The sequence below is a fragment of the Sceloporus undulatus genome, chromosome 3, assembly GCF_019175285.1.
Source record: "Sceloporus undulatus isolate JIND9_A2432 ecotype Alabama chromosome 3, SceUnd_v1.1, whole genome shotgun sequence".
Classification (NCBI taxonomy): Eukaryota; Metazoa; Chordata; class Lepidosauria; order Squamata; family Phrynosomatidae; genus Sceloporus; species Sceloporus undulatus.
The window spans coordinates 244,397,383-244,411,424 of NC_056524.1; the positions used below are offsets into that span (position 1 = coordinate 244,397,383).

General features: G+C 43.0%; 1 protein-coding gene across 1 annotated transcript in view; it reads left to right on the forward strand.

Moving 5' to 3' along the window:
• Positions 1-14,042, forward strand: part of GMPS (guanine monophosphate synthase) — a 63,971-nt gene that overhangs the window by 711 nt on the left and 49,218 nt on the right. The gene's annotated exons all lie outside the window — the stretch shown is intronic.

Consider the following 14,042-nt stretch of genomic DNA (forward strand, 5'->3'; position numbering starts at 1 on the left):
GCCCCACATGGCTACCACTTTGCACCCCCATGGCTGACACTTTGGGCCCCACATGGCTACCACTTTGCACCCCCATGGCTGACACTTTGGGCTCTCCACAGCCGACACTCTGCTCCACATGGCTATCACCGGGCACCCCCCCTTCCCATGGCTGACACTTTGGCTCCCCGTGGCCGACACTGTGCCCCACATGGCTACCACTTTGCACACCCCCCCATGGCTGACACTTTTGCTCCCCATGGATGCCTTTTCTGGCTCCTACAAAGCTGCCAGTTTGCCCCCCCCCCATGGCTGGCATTTTGCCCCACATGGCTGCCACTTCAGGCCCCACATGTATGGCTGCCACTTTGGGGCCCCCATGGCTGACATTTCTCCCCACATGGCTGCTACTTTTACGTCCCACATGGCTGCCACTTTGGGCCCCATACAGCTACCACTTTCTCTCCCCCCCCCCCCCCCATGCTCGACCCTTTGCCCACATCGGTGCCACCTTGCCCCACATGGCTGCCCCCCACGTTGGCTCAGTTGCTCTCCCTGCTTGTTTGCCAGAGCAAAGCCCTGGTCCTTGTGTATTTGTGTGTCGTGTGTGTTTTGTTCCCCTACCAGAATGGAAGGAGAGAGGTGACAAAGTCCTGTGCCAGCCCTGGTTCAGGGAGAGAGGGAAGGAAAGACTGGAGTTTAGGGGGTAATGAACTGCTGTTCTGAAATGTAGAAGGACAGAAAAGCCGGTGGTTTTAAACTGATTCGCTTCCATTAGGAGCTGAGGGAGTTTTTATTTTTGTGTTGAGAGGGGAAAGAGGGGGTTGTTCCCTTCAATGCGGAAGCGCCTCCCCCATTATATATTTTATTTTATTTTATTTATTTATCTGTATCCTGCTTTCCCCTCAAAACTGGGACTTTAGAACGGCTTACAATTTAAAAGAACGGTAAAAGTAAAGACATACAGAAGTGATGCATTAAGACAGAATTACATTTTTATAATATCAAAACAGATCACTTCTCAAAAGAATAAAATACAGTTTAAAAAGATAGAAGTGTTTAAAACACTACACTTAATAAAACTTCTCTCCCTCCTTTCTTTCATGACAACCTATTCAATATCGTTGCGTACACCATTTCTCTTATTTTGTAGTTGTGTGCCTTCAGATTTCATCAGTGACTGAGACAAAGTGTGGAAAATCTGGAACTATTTCAATTTCTTCATCAGCTGCTTTGTTCTTGTGTGCCTTCAAGTCATCTCCGATTTCTAGTGACCCTAAGAGGAATCTGTCATGGGGTTTTGTTGGCAAGATTTCTTCTGAGTTTGTTTGCCATTGCCTTCCCTTGAGGCCGAGAGAGTGTGACTTGCCCAAGGTCACTCAGTGGGTTTCATGGCCAAGCCGAGATCATAGAATCATAGCGTTGGAAGAGACCACAAGGACCATCCCCTGCCATGCAGGAAATTTCAATCAAACCATCCCCAGCAGATGGCCATCTAGCCTCTGTTTAAAGACCTCCAAGGAAGAAGACTCCACTACACTCCAAGGGATTTTGTTCCACTGTCAGACAGCCCTTACTGTCAGGAAGTTCCTCCTAATGTTGAGGTGGAATCTCTTTTCCTAAAGCTTGCATCCATTGCTCCAGGTCCTAGTCCAGTTATGGCGAACCTATGGCACGCGTGCCAGAGGTGCCACTCAGAGCCCTCTCTGTGGGCACATGTGCCGTTGCCCCAGCACAGAGTTTGCCAGAGTTTGTTACTAGAAAGCCAGAGGGACATGGCATTTTGCAATAAATAAGTGGGTTTTGGGTTGCAGTTTGGGCACTCGGCCTCTAAAAGGTTCACCATTACTGTCCTAGTCTCTGGAGCAGCAGAAAACAAGCTTGCTCCCTCCTCAATATGACATCCCTTCAAGTATTTAAACAGGGCTGCCATATCACCTCTTAACCCTCTCTTCTCCAGGCTAAACATCCCCAGCTCTCTAAGTCTTTCCTCATAGGGCATGGTTTCCAGACCCTTCACCATTTTAGTCTGGGTAGTCCAACACTCAGACCAGGAGGCCACACTCTTGCTACTATTCTTCCCCAAAATTTACATTTTCCAGTGTATGTTTGCTGTTCTGAAGTGTGGTTTTCTACTTCTGTAGTTCTGACAAGTTAGAAGTGTTTGTAAAAGTGCTCTTTGGAATGAGAAGGTAAATCTCATTACCCTAAGAAATTGCAGAGCTGATCCTGTGTTCAGTGTTGTCTAATTGTCAAAAAAACCCCAAAAAACTTACTGTTCCATATCACCTGAAAGAAAATTCCTTTAAAAACTCCTGTAGATACGTTATTTGTTGTTGTGTGCCTTCAGGTCCTTTCCAGCTTAGGCGATTCTAAGGCGACTCTATCACAGGGTTTTCTTGGCAAGTTTCTTGTGGGGTGGGGGTTGCTATTGCCATCCTCTGAGGCTGAGGGAGTTTGACTTGCCCAGGATCACCCAGTGGGTTTACATGGCTGAGCCGAGATTCAAACCCTGGTCTCCAGAGTCATAGTCCGACCCTCAAAGCACTAATATACCTGTAGTATCTAAAGCCAGAGTTAGCTAGCATGCTAGCTAATTCTGGCTTTAGATACTACAGGTATATTAGTGCAATGACATGCAAAATCCACAAAACAGTGATGCCTTTATTGACCCAACCAAAGTGCACAAAATACATGTCGCAAGCTTTCGAAGCTCCACTGGCTTCTTCATAGTTTTAAAAAATCATACAGGAGGGGAAAAATTACTACAATGTTAATATCATTAGAACGTTGGTTTCTCAGAATGTAGTAGTTCTGTGCATCTGGGCAAAGGGAGATCTCAATGAGGAGCGAGACAGTAGTCCATTAATCGAGTCAACACAGATAAATTATTGTACAGAGAGACAGCTTGGTGTAGTGGTTTGAGTGTTGGACTGTGATCCTGGAGACCACAGTTCACATGCCCATTTGGCCATAGAAACCCAGTGGGTGGTGTTAGGCAAGTTAAATGCTTCATTATTTTGCACAATTTAAAATGTGCTAATGATGGGTGTGCATAGGAAAAGAACGATTGGAAATTCAATTGATTTGATTGTTGTGTTGATTTGTTTGTTATGCCTTTATCTGTTGATTCAAAACTTATGTTAATGCTCAGAGGAAACTGGGCACATTGAATTGAATGAGAAATATGTGACAAGATTTGAATTATGCTGGTTGAAATAGTGACCAAAATCCCTTTTTTGCCCACCTTACTAGAATCAACAGTGGATGTGTATACAGTCATCCCTCCATATTTGCGGCTTTGATATTTGTGGATTTGATTAATCACGGATTTCATTAATTTGTTCTCTCTAGGACTGTCTAGGTCCTCCAGTGCAACTCTGTGGTCAACTTTAACTAAAAGTTGCACTGAAAGACCATTTGTAGCTACTCCAGTGCCATTCTATGGTCAGTGTATGTTGGACATTGACCACAGAGTTGCACTGGAGGACCTAGAGATTCCTAGAGAGGTGTCTTCTCAGGTAAAAACAGTGTTTTTGTTATTTGCGGTTCTTCCATATTCACGGGGGTCTTGTTCCCCTAACCCTAGCAAATATGGAGGGACAACTATATATATATTTTTCTCCATGGGATATTGGCCTCTAATTCTCTGAATGTGTGGTAGTTATGAATGTAATAAGAACACATCTTTCTGAGCCAAGGGCTGTGGATATGGCGCAGTACAGAGTGCCAAAAAGAGGCGGCGGTGAGGCGCCTTTCTTTGCTCCACAGCAGTGCCACAGCAACCAAATTGTGTGATGCTGCTGCGCAGCAAAAAAGGAGTGCCCGGAAGCAGCTTCTTTTGCCGTCACATACCACCAGTTTGGATGCTGCGCTGCTGCGACGTCATAGCTGTGCACTCCATGTAGATGGTGCTGTGCAGTTGCAACGTCCTCATCACATGCTAGGGTTGGAGTGCGTGTGCACGCACCACCCCGAGGCAACCCTAGCACGTCGCCAAGACGCCGCAAAGGGCCCATCTGTCCAGGTCCTATGTAAATGTGCAGCATGCAGTTTAATAGTTCCAGTTGTAGTTGAGAGAGAAGAGTAGTTCAGAAAGAAGAGTGATCCTGCTGGTGCTTTGTAGTTTTGTTTTGTTTTGAGGGACAGCCTTCTGTGGAACTAAAGAGATACGGTAGTGGAAAGTTCTCACTGTGCTCTCTTGCCATTTACACACTGTGTCCAAACATGGGGAAATAAGGACGTTCGAGCAACAAAAACCTTATGCCAAACAGTATGTGTGTAGTGGTAGTGGGTAGAAATGGCATCCCTTCTTCCTCTTGACATTGGCTCCTTTTAAGTGCCCTGCTGATGTGAAAGACTTTAGAGTGGCAGGGAAGCTGTTAAGGTTGTTCATCTTTCTCAAATCTAACTTTGCATCTTGGAGGTGAATGGATAAAGTGTCTGTGTAAGGAGTATAATTGCTACTGGAAACTTATCGCATAATTCAATTTGGCTTTCTTATTATTCCCAATTGTGTTAACATCTAAAACACTCAGCCAAATCATTCATTTCTATTGTATTTATTAAATATTCTATAAGATAGATCTCTCGATGGTGGACAAGAAATATTTACTTCTAAGACACTCAAATCATTCATTATTATTATATTTGTTAAATAGTTTATAATTTAGCTTTCTAGCTGATGGACAGAAATCCCTGCTCAGTAAGTTCAGTAGTGTGAAGCCATCCAGTTTTTAAGAAGTTGCCTCAAAAAGTATCAGCTAGTTACTAGTAGCTTTCTTAACTATATCTCTCTCCCCAGACATTATCTATACAAGGCTACATAGAACTGCTTAATTATTGAGCACATCTTTAGAGTAATTTTGGCCTCATGAGATTTTGTACTCTTATTTGTAGGGAGGGATTTTCTGTTTGCTTCTTGCAGAGGAAACTATGCCTTATGAGGAGAGACTTACAGAACAGGGTATGTTCAGCCTGGAGAAAAAATGGTTAACAAGCGATGTGACAGTCTTGTTTAAGTATTTGAAGAGGTGTCATATTGAGGATGGAGCAAGCTTGTTTTCTGCTGTTCCAGAGAATAGGACCCATAGCAATGGATTCAGAGGAAAAGAGATTCCACCTCAACATTAGAAAGAATATCCAGTGACAATAAGAGCTGTTTGACAGTGGAACACACTCCTTCAGAGCTTGGTGGAGTCTCCTCCTTTGGAGGTTTTTAAACAAAGGCTGGGAGGCCATCTGTTGGAGGTGCTTAGATTCTGTGTTCCTGCATGGCAGGGGGTTGGGTTGGATGGCCCTTGCAGTCTCTTCCAACTCTATGTTCCTGTGCCAGACCAAAAGGTGCTGGTTTGAAACATGAAATCTCATTTAGTTAGGCGGTCCATAGCTGATCTTTTGCAGAGTTAGATGTATATGAATATGTCCATTGAAATCAATACACTTAGATCTATAACTCTGCATAAGATTACTACCCTTTAAAAATATGTGTACAATTAAAAAAATTAGCCAGTCTGCTTCTTACTTCATGTGTCTGGCAGTGCTTAATCTTCCAAACTGGGTAAGGATACACAGTAGTACAAGATGGACTGCAACTCCCAGCACTGCCCCACCTCTCCAATTTTTTATCCTTGTTCTAAATCCCTCATGGTGGGGAGAACAAGGTGTAACCTTTTTATATTTTTCTCTACAGCAGTTGTATACACTGACACTAACAAGGCATCTCTTGTCAGAATGGTGGGATGCTTTCTGTCATTCAGTGCTCATAGTGGATGGTATATCTCTTCAAGACAGGTTTTCCCAGGTTCTAGTGTCTTGTGTTTCTGTAATATGATTTATATGGTTACTGTACTAATATGTGAGTGTTAATATACCAGTTTCCCCCAACCTCTGCTCAGCATAATGTGTATGGGTGGGAGTGGTGATTATAGGACAATCTAGTACATTTGGAAAGCAGTAGTTAGGAAGAGTTGCATTCTGCTTGTTGCTGACACTGCTTCTACATTTTCTCTACATTGCCTGTTCCCTCTTTAAAAAACCAAACCAAACCCATAAGCTGTTTTGAATATCCAGTCACTATAATGTGTGCAGGTTTACTTCCCTTACTTTTTAGCCCATGCCATCTTGAAGTAGGGAAACTCAGGCCCCATACAGACAGGCCAAAATAAAGCTGCTTCAGGTCACTTTGGAGGTACGCTGTTTAAGCCATGCCAATGGCATGATCCAGTCCTAAAGACTGGAGCACAGCTTTGTCGCAGCTTCCGGACTCTTTGTATGCATGCATCATTTGAACAGCATACCTCCAAAGTGACCCGAAGCAGCTTTATTTTGGCCTATCTGTATGGGGCCTCAGTTTACCTTTTTAATTTGTAATCCCTGGGAAGTGTGTGGTCATTGACTGGCAGCAGGGAGAAGAGATCATTCTTCAATTGAGGATATCTGAACTCTCCCTCCCCCCCTTTTTTTAACTGAGGCCTTGATCCCATGTTCACCCCTGATAGTAAAATAATCTCTCTGTGACTTTCTCTTGTCACTTCCATGTTGGGAATATTTGTTATCAGTAAGTCTTACCAGGCAAAAGGTTTGTCAGCTGACAGTCTTTGTGATGGGATAAATATGGAACTGTCACTATATAGAGGCATATAAGAAGTACTCTGCATGTGATATTGTTAAGGTAAAATAAGTGTGGATTTGCTGTGTCAAAAGGGAACATGAAAATTGGACTTTGGGAGACACATCAAACAAAGAGTTTCATGGATGGTCATCAGTGCATTTCCTGGGTATATATGTTCTCCATTTAAAAACAAGAGGGGTACATGTTGGGGTGAGGGACATGTATGCTTACTGTTACCTCTGAATCCAGCACAGATTGCTGGGTTGAGGTGAGTGAGCATTCATCTTCTAAAGCATGTGGCAAGAATGCGAATGTGACTTAAATCTGTAATGTCTTTTGAGTACTGTGGAGTTTTCTGAGCATATTGTAGTGGGTGGATCCGAACCAGTCTATATCTCATCTTCACAATTATGTGGTTGACATTAAAAAAAGAAAATCTACTTTTGCTTGGGCATCCCTTTGTCTATGTGTGGTGAATAAACAGAAGCTTTTACCACCACAATTGAAATGACATTTAATTTTTTTTTTCAAAGGGCAAAATAATGATAGGGGAGGGGGCTATGGTATAGGCATTATGAAGGTAGGGCTGCAATGAGTTTGAGTTGGTAATGAGTTTGTCTACTATCTCTACTCCCTCCTTCTTTCACTTGTATGCTTGGGTATGCTTGTGTCATACATGTCTTACTGCAAGAATGTCAGCAGGGGCTCCAGAGCTATTTTTAAAGTGGAGGGTGGGATCAAAACTTGCAGGCATGTCATGAATTTTGCATATTTGCATGAGTATTTTTTTTTTTTTGAAAAAAAGTAAAACCACAGAATACAGTGAAGAAGAAGAAACACCGCCACCTGTAGCAGTTAATGGTGTGGCTATTGTGAAAAGAATGATAAAATAATAGATGAAACATTATAAAAAGTGTATAGCATAGGTATTAGAAAAAGAAACATATAGATATTTGAGAATGGAGCAAGCTTGTTTTCTGCTGCCCCAGAGATTAGGACCCAGAGGAATGGATTCAAACTACAAGAAAAGAGATTCTACCTAAACATTAGGAAGAACTTCCTGACAGTAAGAGCTATTCAACAATGGAACACACTCCCTCAGAGACTGGTGGAGTCTCCTTCTTTGGAGGTTTTTAAAGAAGGCTGGATGGTCATCTGTCAGGAGTGCTTTGATTGTGTATTCCTGCATGGCAGGGGTGCGTGTGGACTTGATGACCCTTGTGAACTCTTCCAACTTTATGATTCTATGATTCTGGCTCCTTGTTAAGTCAATGCTATGATGGCTATAAAGAGGATTCAACTACAGAAGAGTCTTAGTGGTCCTGATCTTGGTGTCTGATCATTTGGGGATGCTCAACGAACCCTCCCCCCCAACTTGGGTTTTGAAGAGTCTCATGTCCCTGCCACCCCAACCCCCGGCAAATGCTGTGGTCCATAATTGTCAATGTGGCAACTAGTGTTGTGTTTCATGTATTTCAGTGACAATCGTAAATAATGTTGGTAGTGTGTGTTTCTGTGTATGCTTTCGTGTTGTCTGTCAACTTATGGTGATCCCATGGATTTCACAAGGTTTTCTTAGGCAAGGGATTCTCAAGAGTTGTTTGAAAGTACCTTCCTCTGAAGTATAGCCTACAGCGCTTGGTACTCATTGGTGGTCTCCCATCCAAGTACTAACCATCACTGATCCTGATTAGCTCCCTGGAACAGACAGGAACTGGTGCCTTTAGGGTATTTAGGCAGCTCACAAGATACTATTTACTTTAAAAAAAATAAATACGTATGATGCCTAAAATTTGGCATAGTCATAAAGCACCACTACCAGAAGAAATAATGAACTGACTTTAAGATATTTCCACATGTAATTGGTTTATTTGGTTGATCAGGCACAGATGACAGCATGAATTTCATGAATTAGGCTATTTCCTTCAGCATGGATCCTTGTGATTTAAATTAAACTACACAATCTGATAGCGTGTAAGGGATAAAAAGGTCTTATGTGACTTTGAAGTATCACACTGTCCTTTCATGTATGAATTTTCTGATTCAAAGTGTTCTTAGCTTGTTAGCGATTGCTAACAAAAAGCGGGATAGAAATAATTTTTTAATTATTTTAATTATTTTTATTAAATCCAGTTGTTTTTCAGACTCTTGATACAGAATCCTACAACAGTAACTACTGGCCATCGTTCAGTGTGGATTTAAATGAATATTTTCAAACAACAAGTTTTCTGTGATCCAAAACACACTGCAGAAATAATCCAGTTTGACATGGCTTTTCTGCCCTGGCTCAGTGTTAGGGAATCCTGGGAATTGTAGTTTATTGTGGCAGTAGTGTTCTCTGACCAAGGAGGATAATTATCTCACAAAACTACAATTCCCAGAATTCCCTAGCATTAAGCCAGAGCAGTTAAAGCAGTATCAAACTAGATTATTTCTTCAGTGTGTTTTGGCATTGTGTGGTAAATCAGTTTAGTCAGCCAACTTCTCCTCCCCAGCCTATAAGAACAATCAATAACAGTGGTTTCCTGTAAGCAGTTCTTCATTTATAAACAGCAGCTATTGTCTCTATTATTGTATAAGGAGACATTCAAAGATGGATCTGCATCTACAAGGTGTTTGAAGCCCCATAGTGTAATGCAGGAGTAGAAATGGTGTGGATGTTGAATTGCAGTTCCAAGCTGGGGGGGGGGGGGCTTGTTTGTAGATTCTGGGAATTGCAGTATAAAAAGTAACTTTCCATACTCTGTGTTTGATGGTTTGGTTTCTTACTCACTGTTGTTAAGTCTAAAATATATCCCTGAAACAGCTGACATCGTGAACGCAGAAAGACCAGTGCTGCTGTGACTTCATAACAGCTAAACCCAAGGGGTAGTGACTGCTTTGCCCTTCATTGTGGCACTGAAGGAACTCATGTAGTGATATGTCATGACAAGTGGGACAGACAGGTGGCATAGGGGCAAAGAAGCAAAAGAAAATTCTAGAGGGGAGTGGTTAAAGCAAGCATACTAGAACTGAAGGGTGAGCAGTGTAAAGTGTCAGGATATCCGAAGGTCTGGCCCTCTGCACCCCTCCTCTTTTTCAATATCAAATTGATATCAAAAAGGATGTTTTAGGCACATACCTGAGAAGTGCAGGAAACTAGCCATGCCATAAAAGGACATTATGACCCTATACAGACAGGCCAAAATAAAGCTACTTCGGGTCACTTTGGAGGTATGTTGTTTACATGATGCATGTGTCCTAAGGGTCCAGAAGCTGCACCAAAGCTGTGCACCAGTCCTTAGGCTTTTAGTCCTAGGAGACTTCAACATTCCCTTCGCGGCCAGCTATGTTCCATCCGGTGCGGTTCGTGAATTCATGGATACCATGACTTCCATGGGCCTGTCTCAAATGGGCCTCGACTATGAAGAGATCCCTTCTGACCAGCATGGGGAAAACTCAAGAGCACATGGCCAGGATAGATAAATCAAGGTCAGAATCTGCAAATCCCTTCAATGATAGGAGTGACGGTGGTGATAGATGGGAGTTTATCAGAAAGGAATTGGAATATAAAATCCATGCAGTCTGAACGCAATCATGGGGTTTGCTGTTATGCATGATAGACACACACACACACACTTTCAGGCAATGGGAAGTCGTCCACGCATCATGGGTTTCACATTATTGCATGATAGGCTACCACATGCAATTTCGGGCAATGACAAGCTATTTCAGGCAATGGAAAGTCAGTTTGAAGGCAATTCGAATTCACATAATTCGCTGAACTAGCGAATTACGTGAATGCATTCTGCGGCCCCACTTTTTTCATTCGAATTTAAGAGAAATTCCTCCCTGTATAAACTCCTGGTGTTTTCAAAGAACAAAGCTGATTACTTCCTCTGGAAAGTCTCCCAGAGACATTTACACTTACTCAGTCATTTACAAGCCCCTTCTCATTCTTCTCTCTGAAACTTCATTTTAACCCCAACATTTTCTCCAGGTACATGTGGCCCTAAAATATGTCTGCCAAGGCACCCCCAATTGTGTTTCTCTGGAGGTTCAGACACTATCAGTATCTTGCTTGACGCCTCAGCATGTGCTGGTAGCTGCTGAGCTAGTGCATTTCATAGTGTCCCTCATTGGAGCCCTGGCTTGTGGAATCGGTAGTGTATTACACTGGTACATCCTTGAAGTTTCTGTCTGCTCCATCTTTATATTGTTAGTTCGTGGTGATTTGTGTAAGTGGCAATTTCCTTTAAAAAAAAAAACTACATTTGGATCTTGCATTCTGCATATCTTTTCCCAGAACCGGTACAGTGGTACCCAGGGGTTAACGAAATAATTCGTTCCGCGGCTAATTTCGCAACCCGAAAAACTTCGTAAGCCGAAGTTGCCATAGGCGCTAATGGAAAAATAGCTCTCTGCTGCCCTCCGTGGCGGAAAATAGCGCCGAGGTTTTTTCGTAACCCGAAGAAAACCTTCGTAAGCCGAAACAATAAATCCCTATGGGATTTTTTCGTATCCCGAAAAATCGTAAGCTGGGTAATTCGTATCCCGGGGACCACTGTATATACAGACTTCATCCTCAATTAGTTGCTCAGCCTCCTTGGCTGCTGTCATTGAGCTAAAAATTCCCCCATTAATATTGATTGGGCGCCTTCTCGGCCCCCTGCATTTTGGGTAAGTGGAATAGATTGATGTCATGATTGTGGAGCCTTATTTGGCTAGTACGTCTCAAAGTGAATCATCCTATCGTGTTGGTTTGTTGTGTATCAAATATGAATGTTTGGCAGGCTGGTGCAGTGCCAGTTAGAGCTGTGATACTATTGAGAGGGATATTTGGGGTCCAGACAGATTATTGCTTGCCGCTTACTTTTCCTTCCACATAGGAAGAGTGACAGGAACTCATAGCTGAGTTTGTAGCAGAATTGTGTGTTTCTTGAGTTCGTGTGCAACAAAGAACACTCCAGAGTGCTCTGGATCAGACCAGTTAGTCCACAACCTGTTTCCTGGAGTGGGCAACAAAGTGGACAATGGGAAGTCCTAAACAAGAAACTGGGAGGCAGAACCTCTTCCCCTGTTTTCTTCTTGGTATTCAGAGACATGTTGTCTCTGATCCTGGAGGGAGCATATAGTCATCCATGACTATAGCTGTTGGTACAAAATAATGGCAGCCAGGCTTATTCTGGTAAATCTAGGAGGGACCACATTACGTCTCCGTTTCTGAGGTCCCTCCACGGGCTGCCATGGCTTCCGGGCCCAGTACAGGTGTTTGTTATTAACCTTTAAAGCCCTAAATGGCTTGGGTCAAGCTATCTCAGGGACCGCCTCCTCCAGTATAATCCCCCTGCGCTCTCCGGTCCCTGGAAAGAAATTACTGCAGCCTCTAAATCTAGGCTTGCGGCGACCTCCCAGAGGGCATTTTCTGCTGTCACCACCCCAAACTCTGGAACGACCTGCCGAATGAAGATCCGTCAGTTGACATCATAGACGCTTTAAAAAAAGCTGTCAAGACGGATCTCTTCCGCAGGCCTTTCCAATTAACCATCCCGGCCTGGGCTCCCTGATCCCCTCTTCCTCTCGTGGCCCCATCTTCAGTGATGGTTTGAGGATCTCCAGAGGGACAACCAGGGTTTTTAGTTTGTTTTTAACTATATTTTATGTTTTGATATTGTGTTTTTAATCTGTCATATTTTTAATACTTTTATAAGGAGGGGAGGGATTATAATGTTTTTAATTTTTATTTACTCTGTATAATCACGGTTGTCAACCGCCCGGATTGGTTCGCACAGGGCGTATACAAATAAATATTATTAATTATTATTATTTATTACCTGTAAATTATCTTACCCATTTTTAAAGTTAAAACTTGTGCCTGACTCTGATAGCAACCCAATATTCTGAGATTAGTGGGTATAACAGAGTAGGCTAGGTTAAAGGGCTCCTACATCTTGTCATTTCATGGCTTGATCTCCTATAGCTAGCTTTTTCTTTTTTTTTTGAAAAGCTCACGGGATTTGCAGAGATGCATCCTGCTCTCTGAAAGAGGAAACGAGAAGTCACAAGTTGTCAAATGGGAAACCTGCCATTGTGAATTAATTTTGGGGGATTCCTAGTAATTAACCTCTTCCTAAACTCTGCGCTCTTCATTTTACCTTTGAAGCCTCTTCCCTCTAGTTAGAAAGAAGGAGAGTTTTTCCCATATTTTAAAAACAGGTAATTCTAGTTAGTTACATTGAGCATAAATGTATAGAATTTTTTATTTCTTTAACAGATTTACGGGCGCCCGCCATACGCGCGCCGCCATACGCGGCCTTGGCATACGCGCTCAAGCCGCGGCGTGCGCGCGGGCGAAGGGGCGGCGTTCCCATTCAATTGAATGGGTGCCACGCCTGTTGGCCCTCGCGCGCCCGCGCCGCCGCGCCACCACACACAGCCCAATTGTTTCCAATGGGGCCGAGCATAGGCGGATTTCGCTACGCGGGGGATCCAGAACGGATCCCCCGCGTAAGGCAAGGATGCACGTAATCTTTTCTAATTTCAGTGTACTCTCAAGGTTGCTTACAGCTAGTAAAAAGTGTAGCTTAAATAACATAAATTGATATATTTAAAAAAAAATAAGCACAGAGTGAACTGCTTCAGGCATTTGGAGGTATGCTGGTTTAAATGATGCTGCGTACTAAGAGTCCAGAACTGTCCAAGCTGCGCCTAGTCCCTTAGGACTGCATTGTGGCTTTGGGTGGCTTCCAGATCTTAGTATGCATGTATAATTTAAACAACAACCTCCAATGTAACCCGAAGCAGCTTATTTTGGCCTGTCTGTATGGGCCCAAAGTCACTGGTGGAGGTTTTAAAAAATATTACACTGTTTGGGTGGAGCAACTTGAGAAGGCTCTTGTGCGTACCTGTATATAAGGTGTGGGCTACCCAGAAGCTTGATAGATTTATTTCCCAATAGCAACTCCATGTATTGGATATGAAGCAGCAAGAAAATGGCACCCTTTTCAGCCTGTAGGTCATTCCGTCTAAGCAGTTTTTGGAGGCTGCATTCCAGTGGTGGCAGGCAAAAGCAAAAGGGTGGTGTCAAAAAAAAGCATATTTGCTGTATTGCAGTAACAGAAGCATTTCAACCATTTAGATGGGACAAACTAATCATCAGCCAGGAAATCAGAAAGTCTTAGACAGTAGATGGGGGAAAGGTGTAGATCTTGAAACAGGGAATGGCAGATCGGATTGGAAGATTCTGCCCCAGGACTGAAATTCCTCCTGTTTTCCCTGCAAAGAACCTTGAATCCCTTGAGATTATTGGCATGAGCTGCCAAGAGGACGTTTTTGTGGTCATGGGGTTTTGCTACTATTCCAGGACACCCAGTGATTTCTCTTACCAGGATTTGTAGCATGTTCACAAGTGTAGAGTTTAAAGAACTGAATTGGAGTGTCACATGGAGGTGTAAGGATATTTGTGAACTTT